General features: G+C 36.0%; 2 long non-coding RNA genes across 2 annotated transcripts in view; both read left to right on the top strand.

Moving 5' to 3' along the window:
* Positions 1–19,085, top strand: part of LOC135734555 (uncharacterized) — a 149,867-nt gene that overhangs the window by 57,616 nt on the left and 73,166 nt on the right. The gene's annotated exons all lie outside the window — the stretch shown is intronic.
* The window catches only part of LOC135734551 (uncharacterized), a 3,413-nt gene continuing 3,397 nt past the window's right edge, over positions 19,070–19,085 (top strand). The window contains exon 1 of the long non-coding RNA XR_012334712.1: positions 19,070–19,085. This exon is cut by the window's right edge and continues 278 nt beyond it. This is a non-coding gene — a long non-coding RNA (uncharacterized lncRNA).

Consider the following 19,085-nt stretch of genomic DNA (forward strand, 5'->3'; position numbering starts at 1 on the left):
CTGGCTTTTATTATACATATTGGGCCCCACTTTATATTAATTATGATGGGAACATGGAATGTGTTTTAATGAAGACCACTTGTGTAAACACTGTTTTTATTGTTTTATCGTAGGAGGACATGATTTAACGCGCCCCGGAGATAACCCCGGACGTAAACATGTCAACGTGACGTGGGCGTACCGGTTAAAAGTTCAACGCGACGTGGGCGGTCCGGTTAAAAGTTCAATGCTACGTGGGCGGTCGGTTCAAAAGTTCACGACGTGGGAGGTCCGGTCAAACGTTCACGACGTGGGAGGTCCCGGTCAAAAGTTCACGACGTGGGAGGTCCGGTCAAAAGTTCACGACGTGGGAGGTCCGGTCAAAGGTCACCCCTCCCTCGCAGGTCAAAAGGTCAGCCCCTCCCTCAGAGGTCAAAGGTTAGCCCCTCCCTGGGGTCAAAAGGTTAGCCCCTCCCTGAGGTCAAAGGGCACCATCAATCATTTTTATGTGACAGTATGTCCCCCATATTTACTACTTATGTGCATCAAACAGGATGAATCCACATGCATTGCCTGGTTCACAAATGCACATTGGTGGTTTTGTTTTTGCATGCACAAATTGTGATATTTGTGAATTTCAGTGATTATATTTTTTATTAGTTTATTACAATTTGTGTATGCAAAAACATCAATGTGCATTTGTGAATTAGGTGATGTACATGCATTCATCCTGTTTGGTTAAATACAAACCACGCAACAAAAGTCGCAAAATTTGAATGAACCAAACATGTGAATTTACATGCATCACCTGATTCACAAATGCACATCAGCATTTTTGCATGCACAAATTGTGATATAATGATACAAAATATAATCACTGAAATTCACAAATGTCTCTGTTTGTACAAATCTATGCACATTCATTTGAATATTGAATTTTACGGACACAAAAATGAAATGCATTTGTTTGGTTTATTCATCGATAGTTGTTTATATTTGGCTCATATAATGCTTTACATGGGGAAATGAGTCTCAAAATCCAAATAAACAGAACGGGATAAATGCAGGCGTGTCACCTGAACCACAAATGCACATCTCATTTTTTGCATTTTTATTCACATACATGTCTCCATTTGTATGAATCAATACACATTAATTTAAATTCTGAATTTTATATTTGGAACGACATTTGTTCGTGGATGGTAAAATACATTTGTACTGTGCATCAAGATCACCAGTAAATGTGCATCTATTTGTGAATAATTTTCTAATTTCAACCCATACTGCATTGTTATAAACCCAGTATGAATTAAAGGAACTGCCCTGGACAGTTTTTATGTTTGGCAGAGCTAAAACTTTAAAATCTTTTTCTAGCAAATTTTTATTTTATTGTTTTAGTATATGCTGATTTTTTATAATAAGATCTTCTGGTTGTTGTTTTTTTTAACAGAGAAGTTGTGGGCATCAGTCCGGAAACTGGATCAAAAATTTGCTGCTGGAATGTGAGACAAATAAAGGCATGGAATGAACCCAAATGTATGAACACTGCTACGAAAACTAATGGACTTTGAATGGCTTGCCAGTTAATTCCAATGGAATTGAAGAAGAGACTCTGACAAGATTTTCAAGTTTGTGTTTAATTTAAAAGTTTATCTTCATAGATAAGCAATTTAAAGGTAGGCACAGTTAAAACTATTTCTTGTGTGTTTGTTTAAACTGTAAATTTATGACTGAAGTTTGGTCACTATGTAGTAATGTGTTCCTTTGTGGTTAATTAAATGCTGCAGTGCTTAGTGGTATTCGTTGTTGTATTTCCAAGGCTAAAGCCTTATTTTGTGATCTGCATTGTATTGGAGAGTTTTGGAAACTAATACTTATTATCTTAATGCATTGGAAAGTTTTGGACTATTGTACAATAAATGCATTTGGCTACATCTGTGATTTTCTGTTATTTTAAGTGTTTTAGTTTACATTACATTAAATGATTTATCACAGCAGTTAAAAAAAATTACAGTAATTTTTTTTACAGTGTAGGCTACCATGACACAAGTTGCAGCTCCAAAAACATTTCTTAGTCAAGTTGTATAGCTACAAGCAGCACAAAACCAAAGAAGTGGATTTGATGAAGTCATGTTGTAGTATTGCTGAACAATGTTCACCAGTTAGAGATTGAGGTGGAATGTGAGTTAACAGTGGACGTGGTCTTACTTTGCAGCAAGAGCAAAACCCTAAAAGTTTCAATGCTGAAGAGGGATACATTTAAAACACTATAAATTTACTGATTTATGTAATTTTACTTACATTTCTACCGAAAAAGAATCAATAAAACATTTACAGAAATTTTCTGTAAAAATAATTTTTTAATCTGTAAAAATGAACGGCAAATTTCTGTAAAATTAACGGCAAATGTCTGTGGAAATTAACGGCAAATGTCTGAAAATTAACGGCAAATGTCTGTAAAAATTAACGGCAAATGTCTGTGGAAATTAACGGCAAATGTCTGTGGAAATTAACGGCAAATGTCTGTGAAAATACATTTTTGATCTGTAAAAATAGTATGAATTGCCTTTAAAAAACATAATTTTGATGTGATTGTTAATTACAAGGAAATACTGTCATTTTGATGGTAAATCTTTAAATAACAAAAAATATCTGTAAAACAAAAGCATTTTACTGTTTAATGAAAAAATTGGAAAATTCTGTAAAAATATACAGAATATTACCTGTAAAAAAACGTTTTTTTTTTACAGTGTAGGCCTGAAATTAATTAGGAAATATAACTAGTTTTAACAAACATGCCTTACTAAACACATTACTTGTGTGCATTTTGAAGCAAAACTAAGGGCACTGATGTATTTTAAGATATGGCATTGCAAGTTGTTTTCAGTTTGGACAGCTCTTACATTTATTTTAGGCTAGGACTAGTTTAATCCCTTTCCGGGAAACCATCCCTTAAACCAGGGGTTCTCAAAGTCCGGACTCCGGTCCGGATCCGGACCCGACGGGAACTTGATCCGGACCCGCGTCCACTTCATAGTACAAGTGCATTAATTTCTATGTGATTAGTAGTTGTAGTGGACCACCTCTCGTCAAACTTTTATGACCCCCTCCCCCACCCGCTGACAGGTCGTGTTTTATGACCCCCTTGACAGATGGCGTTTTATGACCCCTTGACAGATGGTATTTTATGACCCCTTGACAGATGGTGTTTTGACAGATTGTGTTTTATGACTACCTTTGACAGATGGTGTTTTATGACGCCCTTGACAGATAGTGTTTTGACAGTTTGTGTTTTATGACTTCTTTGACAGATAGTGTTTTGACAGGGGGCGGGACCATCAATCAAAAGCTGTACAAGTTGTCAACTTTAGACAGATAGTGTTTTGACAGGGGGCGGGACCATCAATCAAAAGCTGTACAAGTTGTCAACTTTAGACAGATAGTATTTAATGGTTTTTTGACCGGTCATTTAGCGGGTTTGTTTATTCCTGAGTGTATTTTATGTCAAGCCTATGCTGTTATGTTTAATGACGGCTCGTGTGTGACAGCTCGTGTTTCGACATTTGATGTCAGCTCTCACCCTTCCTCCCTCCTTTCTCACAAGACCTGCATTCTTTCACAGGGGTGCGTGTTGTAAAGCGATTAAAGATTTCTAAAACTCAATGTTGGTAAAACAATCCCCCATTACGGTGTCAAAAAAGTAAATGTTTATTTTAGATTTAGACAAATCATGAACAATGCTACAATTAAAACATTTGTTTGTAACATCACAAGTTATTTAATGAAATATTCCGTATACGTGTATAGTTTAAGCAATGATCTGAGCCATAACCTTCAGAGCCGGCAATACTATAATCTTTAGACGAAAGTCTAAACTAAATAAAATTTTAAACGATTCATGAGTTCCGTGAATCTTTTCATGACCTGCTCTATAGTTTCACGCGTATTAAAGATGCGACGATGCCTGACAAAGCGCCGTGTGAGTGTTCATATATGCCGTTTTAAAATAACCCTAATAAATGTAATTCTGTCCACTATGGCAAAATAGGGTTTATTTTAGATTTAGAGGATTCTTTAATCATGTCTATGATTAAGACATGTGTATACGTGCACCGATGGTGACAGAGACCTTATATCTGACGTTAAGCAACTTTTAAAAGATTAAAGACGTGTTCATCCATCTTAGGAGGTTTTTATTTTTAAATAAATGATTCTTAAAACCATGTGTGAAAATGTGTATATTATACAAAGAGTCTTACATTGTCTGTTCTGACAAAAATAAAATATTATATTAGATTTTATGTCAATTGACTGCGTGTATGACAAATGTAGTTTGATATATACGGTTGTTTTGTCATGAGATTTCTTTAAAGTCACGCAAGAATAAAATATTTTAGTTGTAACTGGTTAACCTTAAATGGACTATTATCTATTTAACTATAAGCTATATTTTTCTGAACAGCCTCGAAGTTTCTGATGCTGAACTTATGACCGTGTGTGATAGATATTTCACAGCAGGGTCGGTTTGTAATCTAGGTAGAGTCTTTTAAAACTGTAGTGGTAAAATGTAATATGGCCAAAAATAAAGCATTTGGTTGTAACAAATTATTTAATGAAATATTCAGCACGGGTATAGCGATGAAATATGCCAAAATCACCGGGGTCCCATCAATACTATATTCTTTAGACTAAAGGGTATTTATTTTAATCTAAATAAAATCTTAATCTTTTCATGCACAATATTCTGTTCACGCCATTAAAGATCGGGGCTCCGGCTTTTACAATAGAACATATTGCAAGGTGTGTGTATGTGTGTGTGTGTGTGCGTGTGTGTGTGTGTGTGTATGCATGGGGGTCTATGATGTCTCTGTTTGTTACTAAAGTTTTGATATTAAGTATGTGTCCTCATTGACAATAAGTAAGGGTTTTAGATTTAGGCATCATTACACAGATACTGATTAAATCATGTTATCCATTATTTGCGATTTAAAGAAACTTAAAAGGTTTAAGACATTTTATCTCACATTGTGGTGTTGTTTTTAATTAATGTAACCTTAAACCCATCTGTTATCCATTTAGGGAACAATAAAATGTTTGCAAATATTATTTATCAAAGTTGACGATGTTATAATCCAACAATCATTTCTTTAAAGACAAAACATTTAACAAATTTGACATGGCACACAGAGACTTATTGTATGATTTTGTTAAACAGGGTTGTGTGCGTCCATAAACACAACAACAGTTAGGACATGGTTCTACATAACATTAAAATCACGTACATACGTTAAATAGGTAAACCTTAATTTTTACTAAATAAAATAAAAATAAACTATTTGAACATATTAACCGATATTAGGTTAGGTTTAAGATGAATCAGTGTCTATAGCTTTACGAATTACATCGTAAAACCCCCCAGCGGATATGGTGTGTGTGTGTGTGTGTTTGTGGGTAATGGCTGTTATCACGTGGTGCGAACCAAACGACCAACGCTGCGGGGGTTGTGAAGCGAAGAATGAGGTCTGTATAGATGAGGAGGTTTCCTTCTGAACACAGAACCTTTACCAAAATCTTAACCCCGGATTAACACATCACAGAACAATTTGAACAACCGTGTTGGATTCGTACACACCAGAGGTCTGTTTTATGTTTTGCAGAAACTGTGGAAACTTTTGATGCTGCAAAAGGGTCCGAATTCGCAAACAAACTATCAAATGCAACGCGGCGGAAACTGTGGACACGAGCCTTTTGTTGCTGAGAAGACGTTTGATCTCAGAAACAAACAAGCAAACAAAGTTGTCTACGAAACTACGGATTCTTGAAAAAGATGGCACAAAGATCATTCGAACGACTTCGCAATGGTCAGAAGGGATATGTGTACGGGACCGACCTTTTTAAAGATATGCTTAAAAAGAACTACAAGCGCGAGATGTCCAATCTACTATGTACTGTGATATACAAAGATGCCAATGTCAATAAAAAAATAAAAATAAAAAAACAAAAAAAAAAAAGATGCCAATGTGTGCATGCCTCCAAATTATTGCGAAGCTAGCGCCGAGTGTGTAACCAGACTCAGGGAAAAAACAGATGTTGTGAAAAGTATAGATGACTCTCTCAATAACATGGTGCAGACGCTGGTCCAGGCCCAAGAGGAACCCCGTGTGATTATTAGAAAGGCCCTAGAGATATTTTATGAATGTGACGAGGTCGAGTTTTACGTTGTCAATATCATAATTATGATAGCATTTGTAATTGATGTATGCATTGATATCCTTGTAAAGAAACGAGAAATTAATGTGTGTGAAATCATAGAAAATGCCGTAGATTTCATGTTTGAAAAGGGTCTTGGATCATGCATGCACTTTCTATGGTATCTAGATAATATCATAACGCTTAATGATGATGACTAAATACCAATCGTGTGATCCAGTGGTATATCTTACGCAAGTTTTTACAGTTGTTTTTAGCTTTCCAAAAGTTTCATTCTGTTTTATTTTTTACTCAACATTATGATTGGCAATCCATGTCCGGCAACAATTGTATACTTTAACAAAAACTACGTTCTAGTAGTTTCAATGTATGGTCACTGTTGTTTTTCATCATTAATTTTGCTTACTGCTTATGTTTTTTGTATGTTTTGATGTACCGATTTCATAAAAACAAAACAAACAAAAAAAAAAATATATATATACAAGGATTTATGGTCTTTATGTCTGTGTTGATACACTAGGCTCAATCATTAGATCATTTAGACATCTTGTTCAGACAACGTGTGACATTGCTCATTCTTCATATGTTTTTGCAACTCCACACAGAGAAACGTGAAAGATTAATAGAAATTACATGTGGCTACATCACATGTCTTTCAGAGGCGTGAAAATAAAAGTCAGCAGTGTTAGTATGGGAATCTAAAACAGCACAGGCACGAGCTGATCCTAATTTTGTTACCTGACGTCTGTCACATAGTCAAAGATCATCTACTTCATGTCTCTACGAATCCTGACAGAGGTTTAGTTTCATATACACAACACATCAAATGTAAACCACGGTAAACTAAATACATTTGACAGCCAAGATCTCTAATTTTCTGACAAGCCCAAAAAAAGATGATGGGGTCATCATCAAACATCACTCACTTTTTAGATACCGAAAGGTTTTTGTTTATTTTAGTTTAACTCAATACTGAAATTTTAGTTAAGTACACAGAAATGCACAGATTTTACGTTTTCAGTATACATGTGTACATCACATTGTGATTTCAGTCTCAACTAGATCGATGATCTATCAATATTAGCTACAATTGTTGTTAGGATGCTTGCTCTGATTTCACAAAACATCCATTTACATTCAAAACCTATGGATTCAACGCCTTAAAATCATCAATTTTATTTCGTTCACATCAACCGCACCAAAATTTTTAGAATGTGCAAACTGTTTTACTGCGTTTTAAACATGTTTGTGCGGTTTCGGTCTAGATTTTATAGAAAACTTCAGAACATGACATCGTTTTAACATTTACAAAATGATGAAACATTTTACTTTTAAGTGGCTCCCATGAATATGTGTTGCTGTGACTATATAAACTATAGAAACGAAACAAGATCAATTACTTACAATTTGTAACTGATCTTGTTTCGTTTCTATAGTTTATGTAACCTTTGTCAAACTCTTTATCGCTTAGGTGGCCATTAGATAGCTAATTACTTCAGAAAATAATATCACAGATCCCCTGACAGTTAGTACATCATACATGTTGTTAACCTCTTGAAAATTATTGCTAGAAGATATGCTTCAACACTGTTTATGTTTTAGATTTATTTACTAAATCTTACACAACGAATATGGCAAAATGTGTGAAACTGTAAACTTGTAAAATCATCAGTGCCAACATAATACAGAATGCTTAGGTTTTTATTTAGTTATCCTTTTAACATAAAACTTGAGAGTCTGTTGCATGCAACCGCAATGCTATGAAACACACCGTGACAAACAGTAATGTATGTTAAAACCTTGTAAATTAAGTCACAACCATCTACAACTTGGTAATGTTTGAAATAGTTTGGTCACATTTAACCCCGTACCATTAGATTGAAAACATCTATATGATGGTGAAAGTTGTTTTGCAAATGCTTAGATTTAACATTTCGGAATCGATCCTTAGTGTCAGTTCAGGCATAACAACTTTTGTCATACACATTTGTTTAAAGATTAAAATAAACAGCTTGTGTCTAAAATACGCCAACAAACCTTTGCATACAGGTTTTTATGTCATTAAACATTCAGACTTGTGATGTGATTAGATCTGTGTGTAAGAAACATTACAGCTTACTGTTTTTAAAAATCAGTACCCATATAAATTATGTTAACGTTCAAAACTTTTGCGTTGTTTCTCTGCATTCATATAATTTCCAAACAATCAAAAGTATTTGTCACAGCAACACATATTCATGGGAGCCACTTAAAAGTAAAATGTTTCATCATTTTGTAAATGTTAAAACGATGTCATGTTCTGAAGTTTTCTATAAAATCTAGACCGAAACCGCACAAACATGTTTAAAACGCAGTAAAACAGTTTGCACATTCTAAAAATTTTGGTGCGGTTGATGTGAACGAAATAAAATTGATGATTTTAAGGCGTTGAATCCATAGGTTTTGAATGTAAATGGATGTTTTGTGAAATCAGAGCAAGCATCCTAACAACAATTGTAGCTAATATTGATAGATCATCGATCTAGTTGAGACTGAAATCACAATGTGATGTACACATGTATACTGAAAACGTAAAATCTGTGCATTTCTGTGTACTTAACTAAAATTTCAGTATTGAGTTAAACTAAAATAAACAAAAACCTTTCGGTATCTAAAAAGTGAGTGATGTTTGATGATGACCCCATCATCTTTTTTTGGGCTTGTCAGAAAATTAGAGATCTTGGCTGTCAAATGTATTTAGTTTACCGTGGTTTACATTTGATGTGTTGTGTATATGAAACTAAACCTCTGTCAGGATTCGTAGAGACATGAAGTAGATGATCTTTGACTATGTGACAGACGTCAGGTAACAAAATTAGGATCAGCTCGTGCCTGTGCTGTTTTAGATTCCCATACTAACACTGCTGACTTTTATTTTCACGCCTCTGAAAGACATGTGATGTAGCCACATGTAATTTCTATTAATCTTTCACGTTTCTCTGTGTGGAGTTGCAAAAACATATGAAGAATGAGCAATGTCACACGTTGTCTGAACAAGATGTCTAAATGATCTAATGATTGAGCCTAGTGTATCAACACAGACATAAAGACCATAAATCCTTGTATATATATATTTTTTTTTTTGTTTGTTTTGTTTTTATGAAATCGGTACATCAAAACATACAAAAAACATAAGCAGTAAGCAAAATTAATGATGAAAAACAACAGTGACCATACATTGAAACTACTAGAACGTAGTTTTTGTTAAAGTATACAATTGTTGCCGGACATGGATTGCCAATCATAATGTTGAGTAAAAAATAAAACAGAATGAAACTTTTGGAAAGCTAAAAACAACTGTAAAAACTTGCGTAAGATATACCACTGGATCACACGATTGGTATTTAGTCATCATCATTAAGCGTTATGATATTATCTAGATACCATAGAAAGTGCATGCATGATCCAAGACCCTTTTCAAACATGAAATCTACGGCATTTTCTATGATTTCACACACATTAATTTCTCGTTTCTTTACAAGGATATCAATGCATACATCAATTACAAATGCCATCATAATTATGATATTGACAACGTAAAACTCGACCTCGTCACATTCATAAAATATCTCTAGGGCCTTTCTAATAATCACACGGGGTTCCTCTTGGGCCTGGACCAGCGTCTGCACCATGTTATTGAGAGAGTCATCTATACTTTTCACAACATCTGTTTTTTCCCTGAGTCTGGTTACACACTCGGCGCTAGCTTCGCAATAATTTGGAGGCATGCACACATTGGCATCTTTTTTTTTTTTTTTTTTTTTTTAATTGACATTGGCATCTTTGTATATCACAGTACATAGTAGATTGGACATCTCGCGCTTGTAGTTCTTTTTAAGCATATCTTTAAAAAGGTCGGTCCCGTACACATATCCCTTCTGACCATTGCGAAGTCGTTCGAATGATCTTTGTGCCATCTTTTTCAAGAATCCGTAGTTTCGTAGACAACTTTGTTTGCTTGTTTGTTTCTGAGATCAAACGTCTTCTCAGCAACAAAAGGCTCGTGTCCACAGTTTCCGCCGCGTTGCATTTGATAGTTTGTTTGCGAATTCGGACCCTTTCGCAGCATCAAAAGTTTTCACAGTTTCTGCAAAACATAAAACAGACCTCTGGTGTGTACGAATCCAACACGGTTGTTCAAATTGTTCTGTGATGTGTTAATCCGGGGTTAAGATTTTGGTAAAGGTTCTGTGTTCAGAAGGAAACCTCCTCATCTATACAGACCTCATTCTTCGCTTCACAACCCCCGCAGCGTTGGTCGTTTGGTTCGCACCACGTGATAACAGCCATTACCCACAAACACACACACACACACACACACACACACACACACACACACACACACACACACACACACACACACACCATATCCGCTGGGGGGTTTTACGATGTAATTCGTAAAGCTATAGACACTGATTCATCTTAAACCTAACCTAATATCGGTTAATATGTTCAAATAGTTTATTTTTATTTTATTTAGTAAAAATTAAGGTTTACCTATTTAACGTATGTACGTGATTTTAATGTTATGTAGAACCATGTCCTAACTGTTGTTGTGTTTATGGACGCACACAACCCTGTTTAACAAAATCATACAATAAGTCTCTGTGTGCCATGTCAAATTTGTTAAATGTTTTGTCTTTAAAGAAATGATTGTTGTCACGTATGTGACAACCTGGATTATAACATCGTCAACTTTGATAAATAATATTTGCAAACATTTTATTGTTCCCTAAATGGATAACAGATGGGTTTAAGGTTACATTAATTAAAAACAACACCACAATGTGAGATAAAATGTCTTAAACCTTTTAAGTTTCTTTAAATCGCAAATAATGGATAACATGATTTAATCAGTATCTGTGTAATGATGCCTAAATCTAAAACCCTTACTTATTGTCATTGAGGACACATACTTAATATCAAAACTTTAGTAACAAACAGAGACATCATAGACCCCCATGCATACACACACACACACGCACACACACACACACACACCTTGCAATATGTTCTATTGTAAAAGCCGGAGCCCCGATCTTTAATGGCGTGAACAGAATATTGTGCATGAAAAGATTAAGATTTTATTTAGATTAAAATAAATACCCTTTAGTCTAAAGAATATCGTATTGATGGGACCCCGGTGATTTTGGCATATTTCATCGCTATACCCGTGCTGAATATTTCATTAAATAATTTGTTACAACCAAATGCTTTATTTTTGGCCATATTACATTTTACCACTACAGTTTTAAAAGACTCTACCTAGATTACAAACCGACCCTGCTGTGAAATATCTATCACACACGGTCATAAGTTCAGCATCAGAAACTTCGAGGCTGTTCAGAAAAATATAGCTTATAGTTAAATAGATAATAGTCCATTTAAGGTTAACCAGTTACAACTAAAATATTTTATTCTTGCGTGACTTTAAAGAAATCTCATGACAAAACAACCGTATATATCAAACTATATTTGTCATACACGCAGTCAATTGACATAAAATCTAAAATAATATTTTATTTTTGTCAGAACAGACAATGTAAGACTCTTTGTATAATATACACATTTTCACACATGGTTTTAAGAATCATTTATTTAAAAATAAAAACCTCCTAAGATGGATGAACACGTCTTTAATCTTTTAAAAGTTGCTTAACGTCAGATATAAGGTCTCTGTCACCATCGGTGCACGTATACACATGTCTTAATCATAGACATGATTAAAGAATCCTCTAAATCTAAAATAAACCCTATTTTGCCATAGTGGACAGAATTACATTTATTAAGGTTATTTTAAAACGGCATATATGAACACTCACACGGCGCTTTGTCAGGCATCGTCGCATCTTTAATACGCGTGAAACTATAGAGCAGGTCATGAAAAGATTCACGGAACTCATGAATCGTTTAAAATTTTATTTAGTTTAGACTTTCGTCTAAAGATTATAGTATTGCCGGCTCCGAAGGTTATGGCTCAGATCATTGCTTAAACTATACACGTATACGGAATATTTCATTAAATAACTTGTGATGTTACAAACAAATGTTTTAATTGTAGCATTGTTCATGATTTGTCTAAATCTAAAATAAACATTTACTTTTTTGACACCGTAATGGGGGATTGTTTTACCAACATTGAGTTTTAGAAATCTTTAATCGCTTTACAACACGCACCCCTGTGAAAGAATGCAGGTCTTGTGAGAAAGGAGGGAGGAAGGGTGAGAGCTGACATCAAATGTCAAAACACGAGCTGTCACACACGAGCCGTCATTAAACATAACAGCATAGGCTTGACATAAAATACACTCAGGAATAAACAAACCCGCTAAATGACCGGTCAAAAAACCATTAAATACTATCTGTCTAAAGTTGACAACTTGTACAGCTTTTGATTGATGGTCCCGCCCCCTGTCAAAACACTATCTGTCTAAAGTTGACAACTTGTACAGCTTTTGATTGATGGTCCCGCCCCCTGTCAAAACACTATCTGTCAAAGAAGTCATAAAACACAAACTGTCAAAACACTATCTGTCAAGGGCGTCATAAAACACAATCTGTCAAAACACCATCTGTCAAGGGGTCATAAAATACCATCTGTCAAGGGGTCATAAAACGCCATCTGTCAAGGGGGTCATAAAACACGACCTGTCAGCGGGTGGGGGAGGGGGTCATAAAAGTTTGACGAGAGGTGGTCCACTACAACTACTGTGATTGATTAAATGTGTGCATTTGCTACTTTACAAATGCATATTAAACTTGTAAACCATTCGTTTAGTTTTCTTTTCTTTTTAGATCTAAGAGTATTCCTGGGCCGAAAATAAAACGAGTTATTAAAAAATTTCCTGTGTCACGCTGTAGCCATCACACCCAGATATTATGCACAGCTACTTCATGTACTACGGCTTTTGATCATTAAGTCCTTATCAATCTGAAATCACTGTTGGTTTGAGTCGTTTAAAACATGCATTTGAAAAATCAACACTCGTCAAACATATTCTTTATACATATTCTTTATTATCATGAAAATACCTGAAAAGGTTTGAAGAACAGCAATATAAATATATCCTTAATACATTTCCTTAAGCTGCGTGTGTCTAGTTCCTCGTCTGCAGCGCATATTAAGTTTCTGCCCGAGAGCGCCCCCTGGCTTTTGGATGTAGCGGTATTTCACTTTAATTCATTGAGAAGCATAGGAAGCATCATCAGCCAATAGAGGGGTTGCAAGTTTACAAACATTGCAGGGTGCGCGCGCAACCAAGGGGCAGAAAGACCGATTGGTGAGCTGATCTGCTACTGCAACAACCTTAATTATTGAAGCGTTATTTAATGTTTGTACATAAATAAGACTTGATTTTAGTTGTATCTGTTTTTCTGTCTTTATTTTTGCAGTGTTACTGTGATACATGTATGAATTATAATTTTATAATTATAATGCTAGTAACGTAATAGTCGCATCTACTGGTATGTTAACATCAGGCACCCAGCACTGACTCTGTTGGTACTATTTTCCACGCAAAAATTCCTTGGCATTTTGACTTACAGACACCGCTACTAGCATACAACACAATGCACGTCTCTTCTTTCTGCCCCTCGGTTGCGCGCGCAACCAGTTAGTGACGTCGCCGTGCAACCCGTCTATTTATAGGTGCACCCCTTATTTTGGTCAGTGTCTCTGCCTACCAACCACACTTTTTTGCCATGGTTTATGCATCTGATGGAAAACAAACAGTGCCATTTCTCTCATTAGGTTGCTCTGTATCTTGCACCTGGTTACTTTTGGCATATTTCTTGTGTTTATGTTTAAAAAATGTTTTTACTTTAAATGCAAAATACACTTGTTATTTTTTCCCAAACCATTTGTGTTGATTTGTTATATAAACAAATGATTTACATAAAGTTATTACTATGCTTGACAATTTTTGTAATAACCATTTTTTCCGGACCTATGAAAATGATGAGAATTCAGATTTGGACCTTTGAATGTAAACTTTGAGAACCCCTGCCTTAAACTTTATTTTACTTTACAATCATATAACTAAGAGTGAGTGCAGGTGCCAAAGAGGAGCTGGGGTCTCATCAGCTCCCTTGTTCAGTCAGGGCACTGTGATTAGGGAGTCTGCCATTACGCCAAACTTTAGTTACCTAAAAATTCCATGCAACGCAAAAAACAGTGAGCATCGATGGTCCCTATGTTCCAGAAATCGCATGACCTTTTCTAAAGCCCTCCAACCGAAAAACATGCGAGCCTACTCAATAAACTTTATGAAATGCAAACTTTTATAAAGACAAACGTTTGTTTTAGTCTACATATAAACACACATTGCTAGACAGTTAGGGACCACAATCTACTCAATATTTAATATAATATTTATTTTAACTTGTAAACATTTTTATATGTAACATTTAATTATATTCCTCCAATTTTATGCATGTATATGTAGGAGCATAATTGCAGCGCTTTTTACAATGTACTATTTAAAAAGTCAGCGAGATGTTGGTTTTGCCAGTCGTTGATGAGTAACAGCTGTGAATGATCAGAATGACAGGAGAACAAGTGAACAGTGTCCCAATATCAAGTGAGCTAGAGTCCTTACCAGTGCCCAACCCTGCATACACATTACAACATCGGGAGATTGGGAACTAATTGAGACATTCGCAGCACCCGCAGCCAGCTACAGTGGTTGGGTGCGCCGCTCTAATTTGCCCATGTAGAACGTTGCATTATTTCCGCGCTCGCATGTAAAATCAAAATAAATTCATACTTTTTTATTTGGTCAGCACGGGGTGGCCACAGGGGTGGCCAGGGACATGTCTACAGAGGCAGGGGCCACCCGTGGCCTCTGTGTAGAACCGCCACTGATCAAGATGTTTGTGTGGTAATCTAGTGTTAAATGTACTATCGGTTAGAGCAGTGGTTCTCAAATGGGGGTACGCGTACCCCTAGGGGTACTTTGGGGTACTGCAGGGGGTACGTGAGAGAAAGTGGAAACTGACATTTAGGAATAAATTAATAAAATCAGTAATTCATGATGATAGTATTTTTATATGACATTAGGACTACACAAAGATGCATTAAAAAAATCATAAATTTAAAGCACATTGTACAAAATGCATGTGCGAGTTCAACCTGTTGACCTTGTCTGGCGCATGCACAAGGTTTCAGTTCAGCAGCTTCAGCAACGGAGATACACGGAGACCGGCGTATCATATGACATCAGTAATTTAACATGTATGATTCAAAAACAAAAAGATAAGTCGGCGCACCCGCGCCGGACGATCCGCGCAACGCTATGAAGCCCGCGGCGTGGCAACCGGACGATCCGCGCAACGCTGTGAAGCCCGGGCCGCGGCAACCGGACGATCCGCGCACATCTCGAGTCGAGGCACTATGGTTAAAATGGATGCCGTCATTTTCGGATTCATTTTTGATAAAACGAAGTCACAAGTTCATCATCTCATCAAATGTCAAGAGATACCAGAGAGCCATACGTGACATACATGCACATCCCTATTATGAATCCAAAAGCAGTAAATGTTTGGATCATCTTTCTAAATCTGATCTTTAATAATTTATTTTTTTATTCAAATGTGGTATTTTTGACGAATCCTACCCATATAAAGAGGTGATAAAAAAGTATAAATAAAGACAACATGAAAGTTTTTTTGTTGTTTAAAAGGATCTGTTCTTTCATTTGATGTATTGTATGTTTATGTTTAAAGAAAAACATTTTCTGGAAGGTATTACAATTTTGTGAAAAATAAAAAAAATGCTGGCACTGGCTGGCAACTTTTTTTTAAATGCTGGCGGGGAAAGAGTTCAAATCACAGTGAGTTCATAGACAGGTGTCGCTAGCCCGATGTCCCGGGGCTATTGTGAATTCTTGTCGGGCTACCAAAATGTATCTTTGCCCTGCCCGTCGGGCTATCTTGGGTAGGAAATAATATTTTAATGTTTTTGCTTTGTCTCAGATTTAGTTAGGTAATTGTATTGTACGTATTTCGGTGTCCTCTTGTCAGTCATTATCCTCAAGTAACAAGTGAAACTGTCAGGAAATGAAGTGAAAGCATAAATAAACTCATCCTTTAATGTGTCCTTCTGAAATGCGCGCGAGCCTCTGCACGCGGCCCTCTGGACGCGCTTCTGCCGGCTTCTTCACAAGCAGCTGCCTGCTCTTGTGCTCAGCGTGAACTCAAGTCATTTAAAAAAAAATTACTTCATAGACCAACATTGTTTTAGCGTTTCTTATTTCTTTCTTCAGGTAGTAACTTAAATATATGAGAAGGAAAATAGATTTGAGTGATTTCCGATCGATTTGACACGTCTACGCTATTAAAGGAATAGTCTACTCTTTTTCAAAATTAAAATATGTTATTACCTTAACTAAGAAGAGTTGATACATCCCTCTATCATCTTAGTGCGTGCACGTAAGCGCTGGAGCGCGCTGCTACACTTCGATAGCATTTAGCTTAGCCCCATTCATTCAATGGTACCACTCAGAGATAAAGTTAGAAGTGACCAAACACATCAACGTTTTTCCTATTTAAGACGAGTAGTTATACGAGCAAGTTTAGTGGTACAAAATAAAACGTAGCGCTTTTCTAAGCGGATTTAAAAGAGGAACTATATTGTATGGCTGAACAGCACTTTTGGGAGTACTTCGACTCGGCGCAGTAACACTCTCTCTCTCCCATTATGAGAGGGAGAAGGGGAGCGGATTTTTCAGGCGAGTTGAAGTACTCCCAAAAGTGCTATTACGCCATACAATATAGTTCCTCTTTTAAATCCGCTTAGAAAAGCGCTACGTTTTATTTTGTACCACCAAACTTGCTCGTATAACTACTCGTCTTAAATAGGAAAAACGTTGTGTTTGGTCACTTCTAACTTTATCTCTGAGTGGTACCATTGAATGAATGGGGCTAAGCTAAATGCTATCGAATCGAAGTGTAGCAGCGCGCTCCAGCGCTTACGTGCACGCACTAAGATGATAAAGGGATGTATCAACTCTTCTTAGTTAAGCTAATAACATATTTTAATATTGAAAATGAGTAGACTATTCCTTTAAGGGAATATGATGTTAGAAGCTTTTGATAGGTGACTAAACAGCAGTAGTAAGATATTACGTTTACCTAAAGCGAATAGAATGTGTGTTTGTCATTTCGTTTTACCTCAGAGTCTAACATTATTCTAGCGAAAATAAACGGTTATGGTAAGATCTGTTAACCTAAAGGAAATTAAATGTTTATTCCTTTTTAATAAATATCTGTTTTAAGTCTTCTATATTGTGTTAAAGTCACTGGTTGTTTATATATTTGATAAAATACCATGTTATCTAAATATGTGTTGAGGTATTTTATTATATTAAATTAAAAATAACCTGTGTTATAATACATTCATATAATACATCATTCAGTAATATAACATTCAATTATTCTAACGTTAGGGGAACGTTAAAATAACCTAAAAATAACATTAGGGGAATGTTTATTTTCTTTAAGAAAACATTCCTTGCTATTAAACAAAATCCTTGGAAAATAACATTGTAGAAACCAAAAACTAATGTTAGGGGACCGTTTTGGGTACCAAATTGTTAGCTGGGGATGGGCAGAAAAAGTTGGCTTACATGGAAATCCAGGATTTATTAATATTCTACATTAAACAGTGTATTTTTTATTCGGGCTACTTGAATTCATTTCGGGCTACCAAAAATGAAAGAGTGCCTGCCCGAAGGGCTATCAGGGATTAAAAAAATTTGCGAGCCCTGATACACGTAGCTTAGACATTCCTTTTCATTAACGCGAGGAGAAGTATACTAGAGATAGTGTTATGCACAACCATGCTATAGTTAGCCAAGCAACTATAAAACTTCAAGTTTACACCATAGACTAAACTAATGTGCTGAATTAGCTGTGGAGAAGATAGAAAGCAGGCAACTTCGGCGCCCCTGAAAGGGCACATGACACAGTTGATTTTTCATGTTTTATACTGTTGTCTGAGGTGTACTTACGACGGTCGCATGGTTTTTACATCCCAAAACATCAAAAGCATTAAGTAATAGGCTATTTTGTAGCATGGCACAGAGGCTGTCTGGAGAAACGACTCGTTTTGATGGGCGGGCTGAATTGAAACTTGGAAGTAAACGCCCACTGCTATGATTAGCTATTGAGAAGGAGATTGGCAGGGCAAGGTGGAGAGTGGGGGTGTGGTCTTGACCAACGTGCGGCCGCTGCACCATGCCCTAATGTTTACAGTGGGAGTATTGCAATGGCTCGTGCAGTCGTTAATGCTTTCCAGTTTGACCCAGAATCTGATCCGGAGGGGGAAGCACCTGAAGAGGTTGCAACTCAGCGACTACAACAGCACTTCTCAGATTGGTTAGTATAAAATAAAGTGTCTAGACATTAGTTTGTTTGTTTGTATGCTGTTACAATTATTATCAGGTAGCTAATGCTCCCCTACATTTTTGGCTTTTCATATAGCTGTAATTTGCTAGCGTTCTAAAGCTGTATTAGCATCTATATCAGTCATATTAGTAATATTTGTTTTGTTATGAGGAGACTACTTTGGCTAATTTTTTAATTGTGTCTTGATATGATACTATGATACTTTAGTTGGGTTGTTTATGTATGCTGTTACAGTCTGCGTTGTTGGATCATGTGCCTGTAATTCGAACGCTGAATTACTGTATATCAGTTATATCAGTAATATTTGTATTTTAGAGAAGACTGCACTGTGGCTCATTTTGTAATTATACCATGTACTGTATATTGCAGTAATGTTACACATAACCCATGTTTATCATAGAAATGTTTCACATATATATATATATATACACTGTTAGATGTCGCTGTAGATT

The sequence above is a fragment of the Paramisgurnus dabryanus genome, chromosome 1, assembly GCF_030506205.2.
Source record: "Paramisgurnus dabryanus chromosome 1, PD_genome_1.1, whole genome shotgun sequence".
Lineage (NCBI taxonomy): Eukaryota > Metazoa > Chordata > Actinopteri > Cypriniformes > Cobitidae > Paramisgurnus > Paramisgurnus dabryanus.